General features: G+C 40.6%; 1 protein-coding gene across 2 annotated transcripts in view; it reads right to left on the bottom strand.

The window, feature by feature from the left end:
- Tpst (tyrosylprotein sulfotransferase) overlaps positions 1 to 24376 on the bottom strand; it is a 182500-nt gene that overhangs the window by 137152 nt on the left and 20972 nt on the right. For both annotated transcript variants that reach the window (XM_071999803.1, XM_071999802.1), the window contains exon 2: positions 100 to 179. The gene's annotated coding sequence lies outside the window, so the exon portion shown is untranslated. The remainder of the gene's footprint in view (positions 1 to 99; positions 180 to 24376) is intronic.

The following is a 24376-nucleotide window of genomic DNA, read 5'->3' as shown; positions in this document are numbered from 1 at the left end:
ACGCAGAAAAATATAAATTTGCATGAACGTCCGCAGACAACGAATAGCTGATGCGACGACTGTAACCAATCGTTTAAAAAGAAAACGTGTAACACTCACGTTTCGTGGACGCCAGTACAAACACGATCCTCGCCTCGAACAGAGCAGCTGCCACCTTTTCTCCGTGTCGAAATTTCCCTCTGCAAAAATAGATAGAAAATCGTTGAATAAAACTATCCGTATGGTATTCTTCGATGGATCATTGCGCGTCGTTCAATTTTTACGGATCACGAGGACGCCTCGTAGCACGATCCGACAGAGATATACAGCAATAACGAGACGAATATCGAGACGAAATCGCACGGACCTGCCACACGAACGCAGCAGTGAATTTCCGGATTATTATTCGATCCGTGCCCGGTTGATGGTCTACGATGATATAATCGTGTCGCCGACAACGTTTCTGCCTTCGATCGTGCTACGATTCAGCCTCGCGTTATACGGAACGACGGCAATCGAGTCGACTCGAAAACGAGAACGTTGCTTGGAACGAGTCAGCATTCCCGCATCTGCGAGACGAACAATTAACCGATAACGTATTTCGATCGATGTTCATTGTCTCGCTAGGAAGAATCAAACCGGGGAACAGATAGCGAGATGCAATGTACGTTTACGTTTGTTGTACGGAGATAGGCCTGGCAGTACTTGCAAATGTCTGCTTTAGCTCTTCTCCACGAGAACTTTGTTATTGCGTAGCGAATAATATTCTCTTAGAATTTTGTACGAGAAAGTTGTTTCGTTTGAAATAATAGAATTCAACCTGTGTTCGGATGAACGTAGTTCCACGCTATATGTAGGTATTTTGAACAACGTATTATAGATATTTTCTCATAAGACATCCAATTATTCCTGTATCATTCTGATAAACACCATTTTCTTCTTTAATTACAAACTTCATTTCCATTTTACGATACCGCAACATGCAGCACCAAGGGTTCAAAAATATTTGACTGGTCTCGGTAAACGGTGCGGGATAATGGGCAACGAGCAGGTAAACATAAAATTCTGCCCCGACTCTCGACTGGTCAATTAGAATGATCTCTGCCATGGTCACGTAAACAGGGACGGCCAACGAGTCAAAATACGAAATGCCTGGCAAAAATCTCCCGCAGAATTCTACCAAGACAATAGACAATAACCCCGGTGGTTTGGTCGTTTTCTCGTTTTATTCGTCCCTCTGTATTCCCAACCACAAGCTGGACGAGATCCGCGTGCTACAACGATTCTTCCTTTTTCGTTTTCAGCATCGCTTGAACGTACCGAGCTAGACGGATTCCTCGTACAAACCAGGTAACCAGAAAAATGTCATAGCATTATACCATTGCGTATCTAGAGACTCCTCTTCAACCTGTGTACAGAGTTAGATTTCTTTGTTTGCCAAACAGGAGCTTACATTTTCCCTTCGCGTGTTATTACTAGAGATGAAACGTTTGAACAACGAGATGTTTCATATACACCAGAATCGTTTAACTTTCTTTGCGCAAACTCTTACCTTTTACGTAGATGGATAGAATACAGCACTTTACAATTCCACGTCTAGTTCTCGAATCAGGATATAAAGGTTTTGCTTCTCGTAGGATTCGATTACTCGTAAGTGAATCTCGGATTTCTTTGCGTTCGTTCGAGCACATTTTACAAGGTAAATTGATAAGATAAAATGTAATGTTACAATTAAAGATGCAAAAATGCTTCAAATTATAAAATGCAAAAATACATAGAGTACATTGAAAGATATTCAGAGTACAGAACTCGCGTTCGAATATCGCAAGGACTGTAAAGAATGAGATTTGGAAGCATTTAAGGAATCTAAAAGTTCACAAACTGGTGGTTTCGAGTAATTTGGCAAATGGATTTTCATCGCACTCTTCGGTTAGATTTGTACACTGTGGTCCGTTTTAGCATCTTCACGATGTGTCGCGATGCTTTTATCTACTTTGCATTCAAAGGGACGGGGGGCTTGTGCAACGCTTCGTTAATCTTCCACACGCGATATCAATTTTGGTTTTGAATTCCTATGCCACCATAGCGATTCATTCTTATCAACGATATTAAACATACCATCGGTTCTACCTTATCAATCTTCTTGAGTACCGAGTGACTTTCTTCCTTGAAATATTCACGAGCTATTCGAAACTTTACAAGCAGATACCAGTCGTATGTATACATGTATATATGTATGTATGTATATCGTATGTACAATTACATATATTGATTGTTAAAAATTTCCATCCAAAGTGTAATTTTATTCTATCGTTGAGATAAATAATTTCTGAAAGAAATCAGCATCTACCGTATAAAATATACTTGAGATGTTATGATTGTAGTAGTTGTTAGATGTGGCGATAGTGCTACACACTACTAGTGTAGAGACCGAGATAGGTTCTGCTGCGAGTGTTAGATGCCGCTTGCTGAGACTGCTTTTCTTCTTATTTAGATGCCGTGGAAAGAAAAATCGGAAACTAAGTCGCCGGGATTTGAACCCGAGTTCCGAACGTTCGTAACCTAAGGCGTTAACCACTGCGCTACCGTCGTTCGACACTATTTGGCGTCGTCCGGTGGTATTTACCGTCGAGTGCCGCCATATACTGTTGTAAATGTTTTTGCAAGAATTTTATTAACATAAATAAAATATAAAATCCACAAATACAGAGCTACACTCTGATCAACAACTTCTGACAACTATTCGGTGCTGTCACTAATCGATTGATTAATTGAAAACTACAAAGAATTTAATCAGAATCTTAACAAGAAATTCAACTTTAATAAAAAATTTTCGCGTATTTCGCTCATATCTATGCAGAACGAGTATAAGTTAGCATAGGTGCGCGAGAGTGGCCCTCGTCGCACTCGCGAAGATAAAGCTCGCGAAAAGTGGTGTTTATCCCAGCGCAACGAGACAAGCGTAATTCAGATAGGTCGGTGACGCGAGCTTCCAGCCGACTCGTAGGAGCTTCACAGAGATATTTTAGTACCAGGGTAATTTAATTTTCAGCCTTAGCACCGTTAAATCTCGTTCGTTTCGGTACAAGAGAGGGTCGACGGGAAATCGATAGCCGTGTAACAGGCCTCACCGAAATAATTGATACGTACGAGGAAAATCCATTTCTGCTGCCGCTTGGAAATTAAACATCAACGTCGATTACGACGAGGACAGGCCGACTGAGTTTCAAAGTCAAAAATTCCGTCGTTGTTCCCATTTAAATGGAGCCAGCAAGAAGAAGCAAATGGCTGAGTAAGAGCAAATTCTCTGCGCTCGACGTGTCTCGGTTGGTCAAAAGTTTCGAACAGCGACGTTTGCCTCTTAGCAACGAGATCTTCCTTCGTCGACCAGACTTCGAGAAGTCTTTATCCGAGGTTCGATGGGACTCGATTCATCTTACCCTCGTCGATATGAATACTGAGAATTTCCAAGTTTCGGTAAACGGCGGAGAACTGCGCAAATATTCTACCAACCCTGCTGTTCGCTACTCTCTAGTCGTGCATTTTGTACAATTAACACAACGTCGATTCCTCGAAACATCTGGGAAGAATTTCGCACGATTCGACGAACGTTGTTTAAATTATATATCACCCGAGGTTGCTACTACTTACCTCCGACTGAACAATTCATTAGAGTTCTCGACAAAGTCGAACAATTTCGCCGAAATCAAGGGGGCAACAACACGCGAATACACGGAGCGAAAGCTGGCAACTCTTCGGTTCAACGTTAACAAGTTTATCGGAGAACGCGTAAGGTGGTCGGAGTTAATTAATTAGGAGGAACAATTTTCCATGGATATAAAGAGAGGACGAAGGTTTGCGCGTGCGCGCGATCGCATTGGTAGCAACGTCAGCCGGTTTCGAAGCCAACAGACTTACGTGTACACACGTGCCTGCCACAGGTCGATAAATTATTCAGCAGCAGGACGAACCGTCGACAGGCGTCGTGGGCTAATTAACCTCGTTATCGCGTGTGCACGTTAGACCAGGCCCTTCGCCAATCGAACGTGTTCTGTACCTCGATCTTCCGGTTCGAGAACCTTAAGGAATCTCGGTCTTATCAACCTGTCCCTTGAAACAATGGCTATAGTCGATACGAAGATTGACATTGTCGTGATTTTAATCGAACACTTCGTTCCTTTTTTTTTTACGATCGATCTAATGCCTTGCCATATAACATCGAGTTACATTTGTGACAGGTATTTGTAATTACGGCTCGCGTCAAGATTGAATTCGTACTAATGTTTAGTTAAAGTCCTAATCTCAGTTTCAATTTCTAAGATAAGAGATAATTAAGTATGAGGCCTGGCCATCAAACTCGTCCAACGCTATATCATAAATGACAAACTATTCTTGAACACGCACACGATCGTGTAATATGTAACGATTGATTAATTACTACACTGTGTTAGAGACGCAAATCCGTCACAGGATTCCCTCGTAGATAGTAGATCGTTCTGCCATAGTCAGACATATTGATCTACGTCGCCGAAAATGTGTGAGGCTTGTCCATAACATTTGTGTAGTCATTACCGAGCAGTATTTTAAGATTTAAAGACAAGGATATTGAAGACGTTTGGTAAAACAATGAAGATATAAAGCACAAGCTCTTGCGAACAGAGATATACAAATTGTTGCTGTGTAAGTATATAAGAGCCAGCTAGTATACGGAATTCGTTCCAATTTTATCTCTCAATTTTATTAAAAAGATAAATCGTGTTAAAAATGTTGAACGATCCTAATAGCTCCGTAACCACGAACTACGTACAATACTTCGATATTGTGTTGTCTGTTACTGTTACAGTGAGCAACAAAACACTCAAGCAGCCAATGCAAGAATAATAAAGCGAAATGTTTGCTAAGATATTAATTAAACGTGTGATTCCTGCGCGACATGGAAAAATACCGATTTGGAAGGAGATTCGTTGGCACCGTAAAAACGCATCGAAGCGGAACGCTAATTAAATTCGTTACCGAATTTACACGCGCCTCCGTTGACGCGACGTGACCGCTCGGCCAAGTTCGACGACCCGACAGAACCGGAAGCGGCTGAATATTTCGACGGTAAGTGAACTAATTGTCGCCGATTCGTGGGGGATACAGAAACGAGGGACAGCCGAATTGCGGAATGCCGGTGGAGCAGGCGCCCAACGATAATAGGATTCGCAGGTGACGACGTTAATAGAAGGATTTCGAGTAGAACTTCCCCGTGGACTAATTAACCTTGTTATTTCGACCATGGTGACAGAAGGTCGCTGCCGGTGATGTAACATTCGCTGCGCTAGATGTCAACCTAATGGAAAGACAGCATCGTTTACAAGCTCGACTTGAATAATCGACGTTCATCGAGCTCGATGACTCTCTACCATCGCAGGAATCCACGCGATCGATCGCGTTAATGATGTTCGCTGTTTATCATCGCAACGGTTCATCGAACATTTATTTCTTCTCCGTAAAGACCGATTAATCATCGATACCTCTGCTGCGAGACGAACTTGCTCGTTTCGTGGATTTCGCACGCGAAAGTGAAATTATAACGTTCGGATGAAACTGTAACGGTTAATTGAGTTGTGAAGTTTGAGAAGTAAAACGGTTGAACTTCAAGTTGTTCCCGGTACAAGATGTAGACATATTGAGTCTTCATACACCCTAGCTGTATAGTTACGTATATCCAACTACGTTCGTGCAAAAATATTTGTATTATTTATGTAAATATAAATAGGAACTCCGTAAAATGCGCAAATAATCATATAATTATTTGATCGCTATTAAATGAACAATTAATTAGAAATATTTCAGTAGCGTTTCAAGCGCAATAAATAATTAGTTGTACAATTAATACTTCGATATTTTGATTATATAGCTTTAATTTTCCGGGATATGTTCTTCAGATTTATAAGAAGTATCTATAAGAAGTATTAATATGTTTGAATCAATTATTAGGTTGTCCGAAAAGTTTCTTTCGTTTCATAAGGTGATAATAGATGAACAACAATTTCTGTTTTATATTATTTTATTAAATTAGGTATGATCTATTTCGTTATATTTCTATTATTACGTTCGTGCATAACTCAATAAACTAATATAAAACAAAAAACATTGTGCATCTATCATTTCCTTATAAAACGAAAGAAACTTTTCGGACAACCTAATATTACGTTTAATTGAATAATTTTATTATTCGTATAAGCATTGAAAGATAAATGTCTTTTGAAAGATTAACTGAACTATAGAACATGCGATTTCGTACGTATCTGACCCACAGGTGGCTCAGCATACGTGTGGTTTCACTGACCATCCACTAAGGTCACAGAACTGCAAACTTGTTAATTTAGCTTTGTATTCTTGGACCACGTTCCCACACAGACTAACGTCTCGATTTTGACAAGAACCATGCTTCATACATATTACGATACTAAAGGAAACACCGTATTTCGAAAAGTCGAAACTATACTGCATGTGCAACGGGGTTAGATAAATACCATTATTTCCGTGAATTTCCAAGGAAAAATTTCCATGACGTAGCAAAAGCCATGGACAACCGAGAGAAAGGGAACAGAACGGAGCAATGGCGAAAAAAACGAGGATTTGACGAATTCGCTGGGAACGTCGGACTAGAACGCCAATACTACGAGTCTCGCGTTTAACCAGCGCACGTTCTGTCCCGCTATAACCATGGAAAGAGAAACAGCGGCAGAGAGCCGGGGATTTTCGAAGCAGCAACGTTCCAATTCTTTGAAGAGAATTCGAGCTGGGAGCACACGTTCTTGTCGGTCACCATCCTGAAATAACCTCGAACGCTGCTACAGCGGTCAGCCGTTTTGAATGCTTTTGCAACGACTCGAGCGTTTCTCGTTAAAACGACAGAGACACATCTCCGCTCGTCTTTACACTTTCGAGAATTCCACGCGAATATCAGATGGACGAGGCAGGTAACCTCATCTGGTTACGCTCGAACGAAAACTCGGCACATGGTATTCGTCGAAAAACCAACCAAATTTTCTGATGGATCCCCAGGATTCCGTTAATAACCTTTAGGTAGCCGCATTTCAGGATAAACGAACCTCCCGGCGATATATTCGATGGCTTTTACTAGAAATTACGACGTTTTCGTTCCTTTTTTTTTTTTTTTTTTTTTTTTTTTTTTTTTTTTTTTTTTTTTTTTTTTTTTTTTTTTTTTTTATGTTAGCGAGATTGGAGATCTTTGAAACATTGAAACAGAGCATGTACACGGTGCCTGGTAACTAACTGGTAGTTAATTCAATAAAATGTCATAAGCAAAAGTGTGCCAAATCGAAATTTACGGTTAGTAAATATATACCAGCTTGATTTTGAAAATGGTTTTTCTCAAAATCGAAGCGTCATACGCAGAAACTTTATTTTTGATCTATTTTTTCACGAGGAGTCGCTCTTCCCTCGGTTGTACCAGCAGTTACTAGACACTCTGTACAGGACGTGGATGTAAACATAGAAGAGAAGAGTGAAAATTTTCGTGAGCAAATGAAACAACGAGGAACAAGCTTCGTAAATTCGCGTTTTGCCGGTGGAACTGGAAGAATTCCTGGGAGATCACCGCGTGGTATTCCTCGCTTTTGAAAATCAGAAACGCGCATACAGATAAAGCGAAATTTACGCGGTGCCGTGTCGGATCGCGTGCGGAACAGAACGTCCAGGGGGCGGTAAATCAAGTGAGAAATATTCTTGTCGGAGCTTTCGGATTCGTGATAGAAAATAGACAACGGAGAAGATAAATTATGTCCGCGGATCCAGCGTATCGAAATCGGCCCGGAATTAAGATAACGGTACGCGTTACACGGAGATATACAAGGTATTGTAAAAATTAAAAATCTTGAAATGTTTCTAAAAAGAGTAGTACAAAACTTTTGGCAAGTATCGCTTTTAGAGTCAATTCTGCCGATGTTGTATTAAAATTTTATTTTGCTGCAACGTAAGACGATATTTCGATCGAACCTTTGGTGGGCAGACAGGATGACAATGGCCTTCGTATTAAAATTTTTTTGTAGGGCCACTTCTGTGTTTTTAATTTTAATTTTAATGAAATGAAACGAGTTGATCTTAGATCCTACATTGTCCTGGTGTGTCGCTTCAGCGGTTCCCGGGCAACCCTCGATCGCAAGAGGAGGTTTTGGTCGGTTGGAGTCCGACACTACCACGCCGCTCTTCGCCCTAGAAGCGTCGGGTGTCCGTGCGGATTTCCTCCACGAAAAAAAAAAAAAGGTCCTACATTGTACTCCTTTTGGCGAAAACTATAGGCTCGTAAAGTTTTCGGTGTATTTTTCACAACATCCTGTATATACATATTACGCGTACGCGTATACGTAGCAGAAATTAAACGCGAATGAATAAACATAGGTTAATTAGAAGTTATTACGAATTAATTAAACGAAAACTAACGAATCAGTCGGAGGGTGAATCTGACGAATTAATGCGATACCAGTGCGGCGAAATGAAAATTAACGCGGGTAATCTTATATGAATACGAGCAAACTCGTCCAACGGCAGCTAATCGCGAGAATACGCGCGGATAAACTGCAAACTATGTTTGATTAATGCGACTGAATGAAAATGAATGTACGATTATTCGCACGAAATACGGACGACAGACTATCCACGAAGCCCTTGATCGATGCACGGAAGTCGACAAAATCCGGCAAATCGATCGCTGTCGATTTGTCGGTTGAAGCGGAATATTTGGGCGAGCAGAGATATTTCGAAAATCTGAAATTCGCAAACAGCGCGGAAAACTGGTAGATTGCGAAGAGGATCGGCTTGGTTCGAACAGGGAACAATGGAGGGGAATGTTGTTCTACACAATGTACAAACGTACGTATTCGCGTACTGACTGGTGAAGCTCGTGGAGCGAGCGATAGGCCAGCAGAGAGTGTAGTAGAGGGCTTATGAAATGACGCGACAATCGCATCGAGCGATTGATGTCTGACAGCGGATCCCAGATTAAGGTTCGCGTCGTGATACTAGCGTCGAACGTCGAACTACCGACAAGCTTCGAGTAATTAGAGGATAACTGTGATCGCATTGCAATCAACGCCTCGCGGGAAATCCGGTTAATCGACTAGTTATGTTGGTTAACACGGAGATGTTAGTTATCTATGAATCTTTCAATCGATCGGGAATTCTCATTTTCAAAAGTGTCTCGCAACGAATTTACAACGAATAACACCTGTTCGCCTCGTTTCTCTAACAATGTCTCCGGTATAATCAGGATAAGCAATTTTACCTGCAAGAGCTATCTATCCATTCGTCGTTGTGTTCACCGTGACGTTCGACCACGTCAAAGGCATGATTTAAGAATCCCAGCACCTACAGTGGGTCACTTACCACAAAAATCTTTTATGTAATATATATCGTGCGTATTATATGAAACATCTTGAAACTTCATTATCGCTGTTATGAGACTCGATCGTCATAATTATATTGGTAAAGTTTAAAACAAGCTTGATTACATAGCTAAAGAAAATTTCAACACTTTCACGAGCCACTATATATAAATTAATGTCAAGCTGAATCTAACGAAATTTCACGGGATCTTCCATAGGTATCCGTATCTTGTACAGTACAGATCAGTTACATCGGTACATAATTATCTTCCAGGGACTGGTTGCAAGTACGAAGATATATCGTCGTTTGGAAGCTCGCTCGATCCATTACCACTGTTCGCTAATTCGTGTTTTATGTACCGTTCCGGCGTTCCCGGTCATTAGGCCGGCACCAGTAGAATGCAAGCGACGCAGATCTGGTGGCATTGCCTCTGCCCTGTTATCGAGGTATCTCCCACAATAACCAGGGTATCGCGTCCTCGAATCTGGCGTGCACGTGAAGCCTTAAACCAGCCTGTGTAGACGCCGCGTTCCCGTCCTTTGACTACGTGAAAGGAATTTCCTTCGTGGCATGGCTGGTTACCGATGGAATGCGCAGAATGTCAGAGTAAACTTTCCTTGGCCGACGGGAAGTCGTCGTCGTAATAAATAAGTATGCCATAGACGTCAAAACGTACGCGAAGAATGACGTTCCGCTACTTTTCTTCCAATGGTTTGTAACATCACGATTTGAAAATTCTTCGAGAGATTTGAAAATACGTAGACGTAATTCCTCGACGCTCGTATTTTTCACGGCTCGATCATTAAAAATATTAGGTCGTCCGAAAAACCTCTTTCATTTTATTAGGAAATAATGGATGCACAACATTTTCCGTTTTGTATTATTTTATCGAATTACGTACGATCCATTTTGTTCTATCAAACTAAAGATCACAACGTTCGACAGATTAGGTTTTATGTCTGTATAAAGATGCATCGTTGTAAAAGACGTGCCTGTAAAAGACACTTGACGACGTTGATACTTTGGCAAGTGTCGTGCACTTGGACGAACTAATTTTTAAAGATCAACGAGTAAGATTTTTCACATCAGTTCACGAAGCAAATGAGCTAAAAAGAACAAACTTTATCAACGGATAATATGTTCCCTTTGCAAATTCTTTCCTTCGTCGAACGAAGAGAAAATCAGAAGGTTAGATCTCGGTTAAGAAATCGATAAAGAGGCTAATTGGAATCCCGGTGTCGACGGTATTACAGGATCTGGCTGTTAACGCGGCAAATTCCGTGAGTAAGCCACGCTTCCCATTTTGTTTCTTTTCCCGTTTCAGCTGCTTCGTTTCTCTCGATATTTCTCTTTCCCCTTCAGAAACTCGTTCCGCTCTTATCTTTTCCTCTTTCTACGCTTTCTCTCGCCTCGTTTTCTTTTCCGTAGGAGCGTAATTCAATTTTGTCCGAGAGACGAATCGATATGTAGCGAACAGGGTGCGGAACGTTCATAGAAACGGTTGCCACTCAGCTGGTGCAAGGAAAGTTTCTTTCTTTTTTTGCGGCTTACTCGGGGTTAATGCCGCCCTATGCTTGACCCGTAGTCACCCTTGGAGGTCTCGTTAGTTCGCGAGGGTAAGAACATTCGGATCGAAGGAAATGAATAGATGTTTGCTCAAGGTCGGTTAGGCAGCCCGCATTTTCCTGGATCGATTCTGGAAATGTCCCTACCGCCAGAATCCTTTGTTTCATCTCGATAAATAAATACTCCGACGATGGCATTGCAAGCATAGACTCGAGTAAAACTTTTATGCATTTACGGGAAATTCGAAGGTGGATAATACGTCCAAAGCATCGTAGTCGCTTCAATATTTGGCAAGTAAAAGTTTTCTATCTAAATTCCATTTCTTAACTATCTTCATAGAAGTAGAAGTTTGCATAAAAATCCGCAGTCTAATTATCGTATTCTATACACGGCCAGAAAGTTCCAATACTAAGGAACAAAAATTTACAAACTGAACTCAACTCAACTTATTAAACAAAATACGGGGTTGTAAAATCAGTGACGCGTTTTAAGTACAGGGTTGTTGCATGGAGATGTGTAATCGTACACGCGAGTCTAAAGTGTCACCGCATTAATCAGTGCTGTCGTTCGAAGGCCTAATGCACGTACAGAACTTTGTTACATTTCCTGCAGGCACCTGAAGAAGCTATCGATCATTCACGCAATCCAACTTTTCGTAACGTGGAAGTTTAATGACGCGCAAAGTAAATAGATTCTCGGAGGCGGGTTACGCTTCCGGTTTCTCGTATACGGATCAGAAAGAGAGAGGGAGAGAGAGAGAGAGAGGTTGCGCGTTGGTCTTGTCGATTTTCCACGCGGGACCAGATTAAGTTCGACGGAACATAGATTACGGTGACACGCGGCGTTGCTGCAGCTTCCGCATCCGGGTGTTCGGAGCCGACGAACCGTACAGTAATCCTATCTCACGCGGTTCGATTCGTCGCCAACACGGCCCGCCATCCCGTTTCTGTCACCGCGCATAAAACACGACGCTCTTGACGCGATTACTGCCTCCAACCGAGTCACCGCCATTCGTCGTCCGATACGACGTCGCATTATGCATGCCTCTGTCACGCGAATCGCCGCATCAAACAGCGTCGTTTCGTAATGAATGATACACGGCCAACTTGATTCCCTGAACAGTTCGGACTGGCTTTGAGTGGCGAAGCTTTGATAGATTTTCAATGAGACGACAAAGAGACTCGTTCGATGAATCGGGCTAATGTATGACGGCCGTTTCACATTTCAAAGCTGAAACATTCAAGTAAGTCGCGATTGATCGATGTTTAACCTCTTTACTGTTGAATTGGTACAGTGGCTAGCGAGAGTGTCTAAGATCGTTGAAACCTTTTACGAATAAATTAAGCGCGTTATACCATTACAGTCGTGTTCCAATGCATCGATAGTAGCTTCGAAATGTTTTATATAACACATATAATAGAACACATACAATTTTCTATAGTAGGAAAGTGAACCACTCTTCTTCAAGTTTTATACCACTTACAACAATTATTAAACACGAATGAACAATACTAATTGAACAATACAATTCTAATTAAGCCCATGGTCGTCTTGATCAGCACTGGAAACGTTAACTGTGCAGATACGCGTACATACTGACACAGAGATAACGCCGTTAACGTCATCATACAAAAATTAGATAATGCAAGCGGAGCTTAAATAATCAAGCATACTAAATTGCATCAAACGCTACCTAACGTACTCTAGGACACCGAACCCATCATTTACTTCGCAAGATTGAAACTTGCACGTTCTTCCTGCCACATAATCAACAATCAACAAGACGAGAGATTAAAAGCCTAACGGTTCTCCTAACACGCGTGTGGCGAATAAAAAGCAACGACTCGTTTAATCGTTCTACGTGAAAAAAAGAAAAAGAAGGGCCCGTTCGTGGAGACGATTCGTCGGAATGAACAGGCAGAAATCTCGAGACATCCAATGTTCTATAGTCTAAACCACAAAAAGGGGAAAAAGCCTTACGCAGCGTGCATCGATGTTAGAGATGGCGGCTTTTACGCCAGGCGAAATTAAAAGCGAGTAACAGCCTCCCCCTTTCTCTGTTTTTACGGTCCGGCGGCTGTATTTCTGCCAGAGGAGCTCTTTGAAGATACTAGCAGAAGCCTTTCACCGAATCAAAAGGATCGCCCAAGTAGCTAACCTCCTCTGACTTTCGGTCTCGTTTCTGGTCCCATTTCGCTTCGTCGAATCGAACGATTCGTTTCTAAAAGGATAATGCCAACCGAGTTTCGCGAGAACTTTAAACGAAGCGACCCATCGCTGTCCTACCCATTCTCGAAAGATTCGATAATCAACTCTTCGATTAATGTCCCCTTTGAATATTAAGTGGAATTATAAAGAGTATTGGGTTTAATTTAATTGAGCTAAGTCTGGAAAGTTTGCAAGCAAGTTTGGAAGAAATTAATTATCTTTCTGATATTAGTAGGTTATTAAACTGTAGACGCGTTGTTACCTGTTGTCGCTAACTTTTCGTTATTTATTAATCATCTTCGATATTTTACAAAATCTTGTACCAATCGCATAGTTTATATATAATGCGTTACTCGACACGAATACAAAATACTATTAGGACTTTTTTTACACTTTAAAAGATACTTTAATCTCGTTAATATTATTCCATAAAATATTTTTTGCCACGACTTATGAAACGTCGCTTCTGCACTCATAATCAGCAGCAAAGTTCGATAACGTTCGAGCGATGCTTTGGCTCCTGTCACTAATGCTCTTTGACTAGCACTCGTGCTTTTATATACTTAACCTGCCAGACTACCAGACTCGAATAAACTATTCTGCATTAGAAAATAAGCCCAAAAGACATTTGATAATAGTTTCGTATCGTGCCTCCGATCGCAATATATAGTAAAAACCATTATCGTTAATTCGCATTACCTTCGTACAAATGTTCCATTTCGCCGAAATAACACGGGACAACGAATAACCGTGTTTCCTCCCAATCAAACGGTAAATAGTAATCATCCCCGTGAACGCAAACACCATTGATCATCCACGTGTTTAACTTTTTGCACGCGACTTGAAATAGACGAATATCTTTCCATAATTAATCTTCCGATTAATCATACGGAAAACTGTTTCAAACATATCACACTTTAAAATATCATACCACCTAAATGTATATTATTACATTGATGTATATATTATAAAACTTAAAATTGTTCAACCATAGCAAATATAAATATAAATATGAATAAACTAACCGTTCTTTATTTGCAACGCTCGTTTCTTAATTACCGAGCTAACACAAACGTATGTTTCAATAATTGCCGAGTGAAAAAAGAATTAACGATCTCCACCAGACCATAACGGATCTTCATCGTCCAATTTCCTCGTTCAGATAAAAACACGCTATTTTTATCGCGATGATCGATAACAGCGGCAAATCTCAGGATATCCTGCGTGTTGGCAGTTAGAAATGATAATGAAAATGAAACCGAATGGTGAAGTATTCAGAATGTAGGAGAGGCAGCAACCCTTCACCGGAAACGGTTGGAGCTGTGCCAGGATCGTTCGTCGGGATTCACTTCGGATATCTGGATGGTCTGGTCGACGCCTCGTGTCCGGGGAGATAGACAAACCGAATTTGGCTGGCTATGCATGCGACCCGAGTCTTTGAGCGTCGATCGACGAGACCCTTTAACGGGACGATATTCCACCATCTGCTGACCCGTCACTGCTCTCCGACTCTTCCATTCCTGTCTCCTTGGGAGACACGTTCAGCTCGACAAGACGACCGTGCGATATTAATCCCACGCGATAGGGAGATACGTGCTTGTAGATGGGACGGATGTTACCCGGGCAACTTCTAGCTAAGCTGGAGCAAGGGGATGGGGGATTTTCTTCCCGTGTCACGTGCAATTTCGTGCCGCAAAATGCCACCCATCCTCGGGCAACTTTGCGAGACGCGTGGTCTCGTATACTTTGACGAACGTCGCTTTAGGCTGTATATACGTGGACGAGCATCCTTTTGTGCCATAAAATTCCTCGCGGTTTCGTGCTGCATGAAAGAATCTTTTAAACGTGTACGGCATTTTAGATTAGACGGAAGATGCGTTGTGTAGTATCGATGCTAGCTTCGAAAATAGCAATTTTTAACCCTTCGCTATGCGTCTTAGTTGAACGAGTTATCAGCTAACTGTAAGTGGTATTTATTTTTGGGAAAATCGATCTTGATCCCTCGTGTCATAATATAAAGATAGAGCGTAGAGTTATAGTCGTGGAAAAGCATATGGTTCTGGTTTAATACAGACAAGTTTACTTTAAAATTGTTACGTACAGTGGTTACAAAAAATACTATTTCTATGTATCCATAGTATCAAACTATCGTAGCTATATGAAAGTAAAGTTAAATGATATGAAATTTAATATTACTCGGGCTATTGTATTTTTACAATATTATTAATAGTTACTACGGAAGAAATTTTTATCGCGTTTCAAAAGAAGCCTGATCTTGAAATGGTAAATTATTATCCACTTAAATATCGAAACGAGATTCGCCGCAAACCGCAAGGTAATTTCACCCAGTGAAAATCTGAACGTACGTCTAGCCAAGCGATTATTCTCTCCTGCAAACAAATCATCCCTAATTCCGTCCCCGGTGACCACCGGCTGGCACTGTAATTCTCCGTAAGAATTACGCACAAAAACCACCCTGCGCAGCAACCAGCGCAGCACCACGCCCCATTGACGATAAATAAACCGTCGTGTACGTTGGAAAAGTCAACCAGTTGTTTGAACATTCCAGTTTGCTTTTCACGGCGGATCTGAGAGTGAAAGCCGGTATTTATAATTGTCATTTTTCTTTACATTCTAATTTAAGCAGTTGATCAACATATCCTCTAAGAGGTTCGTTTAAAAGTTTCTCGATCGAAAAAATCTACACGTAGTAACATCTATTTGGAAGTTCAACCACGTGCCACGAGCCCAAGATCCAAGCACGTGCCTGGTTTCTTATGTACGTATCATCTTATTAAACTTCCTCGTCTCGAGCGAGTTGCGGTGAACGATACTGTCAATCTGCTCTCGTCTTTTCCACCGCCTGTCATCCGTTCCAACGGTTGTTACCGCGGAACCGCCCTCGAACCGCGAAATTACAGAGTCGTGCGGTGTTCCCAGCGAGAGCAACGTGTTCGCAGGCCAATTTGCCAAGCGGTGATTCTAAGTCCCGAACGAGAGATGTCTGCGAACGAGGCTACACATAGGTCGCCCGCCTCTGTCATTATCGGCCGCTAGGAGCTGGAGCACGAGTCTAGGTCGGCTTGAATAGTCATTAGCAACAGCAGGGGTTGGACGTTGATAAAGGGCGAGAGGAGCAAGGGTAGCGGAGGTGTAGCCACGATAAGGCGTCTCCTTTCGGACTGCACCGATATCGTGAGGTTAATTTAATTAGAAGATAAGACGATTGTAAGATCAGGATCGGATGACGAATTTTCAATGATTCAGAGGAAAATTCCGTAATTGTTTCGTTAACGTATTTTCTTTGAAATATTTTATTCATAATAAGCGCGGAATATATAAAAGGTAATAAATTATATGGAAAATCAAAATACAGTAGAATCCTTATAACGTGTAAGATGCAAATTTTCTTCAGACTTCTGATCCGAGGAGAACGATAATGATAACAGGGTATCTGTATGTTGAAGATATCACGGGAGAATTGGTTGTAGATGATTCGAGTTGATAGTGTCTGGCAATTTTATTATGTAAATACAACGAAACTTAATGTATGTAACGAGTGACTATCCTTGGCGGTCTTGTCGAGTGCGATACGTAACAAGTGCCGCTTTGATAAGGTTCTATTTATAATATTAAATATTGGAGTGTTATATTAGATACGCTCGAGTACATTCAAACGTTCAATTGAACGAAGAGCAATCAAGACAACGGAATGAAAAGGAGAATCGCGTTACACCGACAAAAGTGCGTTCAGTTTTGAAATCTTTCAGTTTTGAGAATTCTCTTTATTGTTATTATTAATGTTTATTAATGATCTGCATTTTAATTACCGAAGTAGTTAAGATAATTTTATTTCGACGCTTTTTTTTAACGAATTTTAACGTTGCTCTCTTGTAAAAGATGAAATTCTAATTTAATCTAACGTCCAAACTGTGAATGAACAAATCCCACGCATCTTAGCGGAACATCGTCTCGCGAATTACCATAATTTTTGCGAGAATAACGATCGTTAAGCGTTCGTGGAGGCGATAGCGAGCCGTGGTTCCCGCGGAGAAACGATTTTGCCGCGTGTTTCGCGGCCTCTGTGGCGGTCCGCAAACCAACGTCGACAAGCGAACGAACGACCGCTAACGATGGTTAACGACCTTCAATGAAACAATGAACAACGACGCAGTACGCTGTTACCGAGCCGGCTACTGCAAATTTCCTTCTCCCCTCGCGATCGTTTCACCACCGCGTTCATTGCGAATTTATTCCTTCTCTACGCGTGCACCATAAAACATCATCGCGTTTCGGCATCGTTATTTGGTCATCAGTGGCTGCGAGACGAGGAGTCTGTATGCGTTTGATAAACACTCTAGTCTTTTCAAATGCGCAAATGATGAGTGTTTATGGCGGTTGCATCGTCGCCGCAGAGCCTCGGTCTCGTGTAGGGCTCGTTCATTGCTCCATTTAACCACTTAAGACAGCAACTTGTTTACGAGTATAACTAGTATAACAAGTATAACGACTAAAGAAGTCGTCTTTAAAAGTCCATGTACTCGTTGTTTAAATATGTTCGAATGGAATACCACAGAAAACTGTTATGCGTATATCGCGTGATTTATGTAAAACAGTTTGAAATATCATTAACATTTTAATAAGACACGATTGTCTTAATTATATGAATAAAATTTGGAATCAATCTGAAAATGTAGCATCGATAACATACAATCATAGTTTGGTAAAATTTAACGAAGTAAGATTAGAATATAGTGTAGCCGTTACACGTCATCTACGTTGATTTTACAGAAAATGCTATTCTATACTAAAAAGGACGCAAACATAGGGGATCGAGATGCGACCTCGTGACCGAAATCTTGAAACAACCCATCCAAGCCTGTTATCTTTTATTTGCACTGGAACAGCGATGGCAAATATCTAATCAGTGTCCTACTTCAACGAACCATGAAACGATAGACTCAAAGAAACAGACTCAAGAAGATCTGAAGATTCCGTGTAGCTTCGACCAATCTCTCTGATTCGTAAAGTTGCAAACTATACCATCGGGAACGGGCAGAGGGTTTTTCTACGCAACTAAACTCGCTAAATAATTTCATTAACTTGGTGATAATGACCGGAGAGAATCCCGACGTCGTCTATTAACCTACCAGTAATTCATAGATCCATGAATTATTCCACGTGTTGCTGGAAATACGTTTAGTTAATCCGAGCGGAATAGTTGGGGCTAAATTAATAGATCGTAATTGTCCGAATTGTTTGGAACTAGTCGACGCAAATCGAATTGCAAACGACGTGTCCCCGGAAGCGGGTTTGTCTCTCGACGACCGATGCGATCTTAATTTCTGAATCGCAGAGTTCGAACCAGAAACGATCGTGGAAATAGCCTGATTTGTCCTTCCATTTGTTCGTACTAGCGTTACTACCGCGATTTCCATCGGTGGACACGATATTACGCACACATTGTCCCAATTGCACCGCGAATCGACGTGAAACGTCGATGTCCACTCAAGATACAACGCTCGTCGATGCGTACTCTCGATGAATTACCAGGCATCGGTGAATTAAATTAATGGAACACACGGATGACTCGTCGATGCGGCGATATCCAGCTGTCGTTGTACCCTCCAGACCACCCGAGGCTAGAATATGCTCGATTTTATCGGAGATGGTCGTTTATTTATGAATTTCAATGGATTTGGTGTTAGCAGGTGATCGAAATTCTCGATTCAACCCAGTTATTGTCTCCGAATTTTTCTATTTTCGTTCTGTTCTTGTCGAAACGAGTAAAATAATCTTTAAACAGAGATATCGTAAGAAATTCATCGATAATGAAAAATACGATTGAGTTAAAAATTACGCAAAGGAAGCACCGGTAATTTTCTTTATTACTACATATATGTCTCTACCTCAAATTTACAATTGATCTACGTGTATTGTTAAATTCATCGCTTTCTGAACACGATTAAAGAAATTTTAGATTAAAGAATCTATTAAATTTGATGTAAATGAATCTACTCTACATGCTAAAATTAAAAGAATGGAACGAGATATCAGCATCCTAATCTTACTTTGTTAAATTTTATCGCGCTCTAATTTTAGACGCTATCGATGTGACAGAGCAAATTGACATCGTCAAATGTTCTACGAATCGTCGTGTTCCACATGGACCTTGCCAAGTGAGTGAAAAAGGTCGAATTATCAATTGGTAGAAAACGAAACTTTTCCAAGATTTACAGGGCGCAAAGGCAAAGCCGATCGGGGGCGAACTACCGAGCCTGTTACGCGTAATTGCACCATCGATCCCAGTTCCACGGAACGCTGCTAATTGTAACGTCAGTTCGCGTGCCGCCACGCGATTTGTAACGAAGGGTAGGCGATCGGATCGCTCCGATAAATAATTCTCTCGCCCTCTTGGGATCGAATTGAATTTCAGTTCCAAGATTAATCCCAGTTGTAGCTTTCGTTGCATTTCCGCAGAAACGAACGAAACAAACGTTACTTACGCTTGAAGAATCCGCTTGACCGTGATATCGCGTTGACAAAGGAACATAAAAGGTTGAACTGTTTGCAAATTTTCTTTGGCCGGCGATACGCTTGCTCTGAAAGCTGCTCGATAAACTAAACTTCGAGTACGACACTGGAATCGAATTGTTGATTCGATTCGATTTGTTTGTTGCCAGGTTTTGCACCGATGAGCTTTGTTCCGCCACACACTTTTGTTTCTCGTTTGGAGTGCTCTTGACTTTGTTCGATATCGATGCTTTTCTTTCAATCCAGTGCTAACGAATAAAAGTATCGAGACGTGGACGTTATTACATGCAGTATGTTTGATTTCCACGTTACTTTCACGATACAATTTTACAATTAGTTCGATTCCGACCGCTGTTACAGCGCGTTTAATTCCAAGACGAATTGAATCATACGATCTGATTAAATTTTTATTTACAAGTAGAAAACTAAGTAATCGATTAATACTCGATATATCTATGGAAGAAAATGATTGGAAATAAATTTCGCGCCATAATACTTGCTAATGTTACGATCTTATTTTATCGCGTAATCTGTAACGTTAGAAACTATAGAACAACGCGTTGCATCATTAATGTGGCCTGTAATGCGTCAGATCTGCCGTATCGAATTTATAATAGTGCGTCAAGGGGTGCGAATTTCAGCAGTACATACACATGAAATGAACAGTTTGTAATCCATGTCCCGTTTGCCTTTGTACCAGTGCAGCGCTTACACACGCGACAGAGGTGTTACATGTTGCCAACAGGGATTCTCGAACGTGATCTTGCCACTCGTGATACGATTATGTGTTCACGCACCTTCGACGAATCGATTATAAAAGCTGTGGCTGATGATAAATACGAAACGAAGATTGTCTTCAACTCTCTCCAATTCGCAGGTTTTTAGGCCAATGCATATGTAATGAGAGATGTCATACACCGCATAGTTTCAGCCTCCAACATTAGTAACCGCTGTTACAATGGTAACATTACAATGGTACATTTCTGATTCCAAATTATCGATTATACGCGTGACTTGATGAATTTTTTAAAATGCAACACACCAGTTAGTGGTTCTTTGACTGTCACGTTGGTCATTGGTGACCGGAGCGCTTGAACTTTTTACAATTGTAAAACTTGTATGAAAATTGACAGTTAGGGGATTTCCAATATAACCGGTAAATAGAAGATACTTTGAAATAAAAAGTGGCCCAAGTGAACGATTAAACATTTTTATCAGAACATCGATAAAAAAAGTGAGAACAAATCTCGCATCTAACGGTGCACTGTGTTTGCATTCATATCTTTGAGGGGTAATCTACGAATATTATTATAAACACAGCTTAGAAAATAATAGTAAATGCTGCCTTATAATCATATAATTGAAGTTAGAAGTGTGAACATACCTTACTATTATATATAGAACGAGCAAATACCATTTACTAGTATCTTCTACACGTTTCAACGATATATTCTGCACGTTTTGCTTACGACGAAACAACGAATGCGAATGGTCTGTTGAAATAAACATAACTTGTTATAATATGTCGCTATCAACTGTTACCAAGGCGCCACGGTGGTTACCCGTGACCACCAATAAGATAAACGGTCCATTGGGGAAGAATGTTGTCTTACATGATCGATTTATTATTATTTTGCCATTATATGCTTTGACTAATAAAAATACTGCCGTGGCGTCCTGAGCGAAACGTGTGATTTTGGCGTGGCAGTCAAGGTGTTGATACGAGGAAGTCTATCCACGAGAAACTATCCCTACCAGCGCTGTACTAATAATCCATGTTGCGCTCAAGTAATTAAAAACAGCGTCGAATTATCCTCGGCTCATTTGCCAGCTCCCTTTTTATCATATCGTCCCACTTACATCGGGCCTTTTTATCAGCCGTTCGAACGATTGCGTCTCGCCACGCTGTTGCTCTTATTTCATTCCGATGATCTGCATCGTGTAAAGCGCTCGTTACACCGCGCCATGGAGCCAGCTTTTTATCTGTTTTCAGTTACAACGCGCAGCTCGGCCGAGATCGTTTCGGTTTTAATAGCGGAATTCCGTATTATGATACGTAAAGACATTTTACAATGAACCTTTTAAACGAAACTGTAGCGTTTAAAATTCTTCTACTGTTTTTTATGAAAGAGAAAGAAACAGGAGGAAGGATACGTAAAAGAAATCTTACAATTAATTCTCTGAAAGAATACGGTGTATTTAATCTACTCCTGTGAGACCATATTTCTAACCAAATAGTGCGAAAACGTAGAAAGTAATATTTAAAGATACATCCGCTTGCTTGCACAGAAATTTATTTACCGTTTAAAATTGAATTTAAAAAACATTTTTTATCACTTTGAGTCACATTCAATTAGCATCTGTAAATTGCTTCGTTCAACCATTTTTGGCGAATAACTTGTTTACGAATCACGTATATTCGTTTCCCAAAATATTTGAACACTCGTATCTAAGCACTCTCCTATCAATTCCAGAAATTGAAACACCAAACCGATTAGGCATGTAAAATTTCCAACCAAATTGAATTTATAGAAAACACCATAAATTATCAATACGATTAACATAAGGTTAAAAAGATAACAAATGAAATCGTTCGTGTTCATAAATGAAATCGGATAAATCATGATGAAACAATGAAATGGCTTTTCCTTCTGTTTTTTTGTTAAGCTAAAATTATATTAACACATTGTTGACGCGGAACGTAAATCGACGATTTTACTTTGTTAAACGTTGAGGCCGGGAATCGTTCGAACCGATGTTTTACATTTTATTTAATTTGACATATTTCTCAATAATATGCGAAAACTGAGGTAAAATGTATTCCACGATACACCGTCAACGGTGTGCTAAACCGAAATCCAATTAAAATCATTATAATGGACAAACACGTATTAAAACTACTACGAACATCAAAAAATGACCTTCTTACAGCCTACGACCTGGCCTAATCCTAGCCATGAATTTCAAAACCAACTAAACGACCCGGTTGACAAATAAATCGCCTGCAGCGTATCGGTGGCGACGTTCCATTAAAAAATGCGCATGCACAAACATCGGCGCGTAAAATGTTACGAATTTTCGGCGTACTCTGCTTAAGAGTACGCGTTTATAATTTACGGGGTTGAATGGATTCGAGCCATCCGTCCCATCCCTCTCGACTCGACCTCGAACGCAAAAGCGGTCGATCTACACGCGGATGCTTTTCCACGGAGCCACTTTGCGCGGATTCGCGTGAACCGTCTCGCTCCTGCAACTGTTGCTTCCCTTCGAACGCGACCCGTTGCTAGGGAGCTTCCGTAGCTGGGATCTAACCGAGCGATCTCTCAGAAGTTTCCACGCTATTGCTGCCCAGCTATTTTATACATCTGCCAGCGGTAGAATTTTTTTTAGAGACAACTCGATCTCCGTGGAAAATTTTCGGAATGATCGAAGTTGGACAAATTTTCGTTTGATACAGGAGAGACAAATACGAAAGGATTCGAACTAATTGTAGGAGTCTTTTATGAATATACTATATGTGTCGTAATATTTAGGTGCAAGAAATTACAAAAGTATTTAAAACGACTGTCACGGTGGTCATCGGTGGCCTGTGTTACTTTTTAGAATGATCAAAAGAAGATAATTATTGTAGTATCGTGGACGAGGGACCTGGAGGGTGTCAGGAGAATTATAAACAAGCGGTAGTGGAACATGTGCGTGATGGGGCTAAGACGAAAGACACGAGGCTAAGACAAAAGACAAGGAGTTGCTAAGGGACGATAAACGAATTAGCAGTCATTGCGAGTTGAGACGTCAGAGAGTGCGAATTGCGTTGTCGAGAGAGCGTTGAATCCGTGGTGACGAGAGTTGCAAATTAATTATCTAGTTGTCTTAATTATAATACGTTATTGTGATTAGTTCACGTTAAACAACCATCGTTTCCTGTTTAGTCAACATCTGTTTAATTCATTTATTGTAAATAAACTAATTGTAGTAAAGATCCTACATTATGATGGACTAAAAAATTATTAACAATGCGATTAACTCGGATGTCAAATACAAGACGTTCGAAGCTTTTAGTATCATCGAAATTCGCTTGTTCGTGACGGGAGTACGAGGTTATCGAAGCCCTAAAAGACATGAAAATAACGACATTCGTCGAGGAGGAAACGCGAATTCAGTAGCTGTATTGCATATCCAGAAGTTCAAAGAGTTTCATTGTGCGAATTTGTTCTCGGCAGCTTGCTCAAAAGCGTTACGTCAACCGACGAGCTACTTTCTACGCGGACGCGTTAGTTTAGTGAGAGATTTCGTTATGCTGGAAAAATGCACGGTTTCGTTAGACGTGTCAACATGTATTGCCCTTTCAGAAGCGCTCGTGTTATACGAACGTAAATTCGAATTAATAATTCAACAACCGTTTAAACTCCAATAATCATCACGATTATTAAATATATGAAATGAAATTTCGAAATAATTTTCTCTTCCGTAACATGTGCGTTAACATCTCTTGTTATATAAATGTAAATTCGTTATTAATTCAACGACTGTTTAAATAATAATTTCAATAACATTTTTATTATCGATCGCCTCAATATTGAATACCTGAAATGAAATTTCAAAATAATTTTCTTTACCGCTCTGCCACTCTGTATTATTATTTTCAAAAGAATCATCCATTCAATTTCATTCGAAAATGTTTGCATTACTCGCG

This window comes from Bombus fervidus, chromosome 3, assembly GCF_041682495.2.
Source record: "Bombus fervidus isolate BK054 chromosome 3, iyBomFerv1, whole genome shotgun sequence".
NCBI lineage: Eukaryota > Metazoa > Arthropoda > Insecta > Hymenoptera > Apidae > Bombus > Bombus fervidus.
The sequence above is the reverse complement of the archived record's forward strand: the minus strand, read 5'-3'. Positions and strand labels throughout refer to the sequence as shown.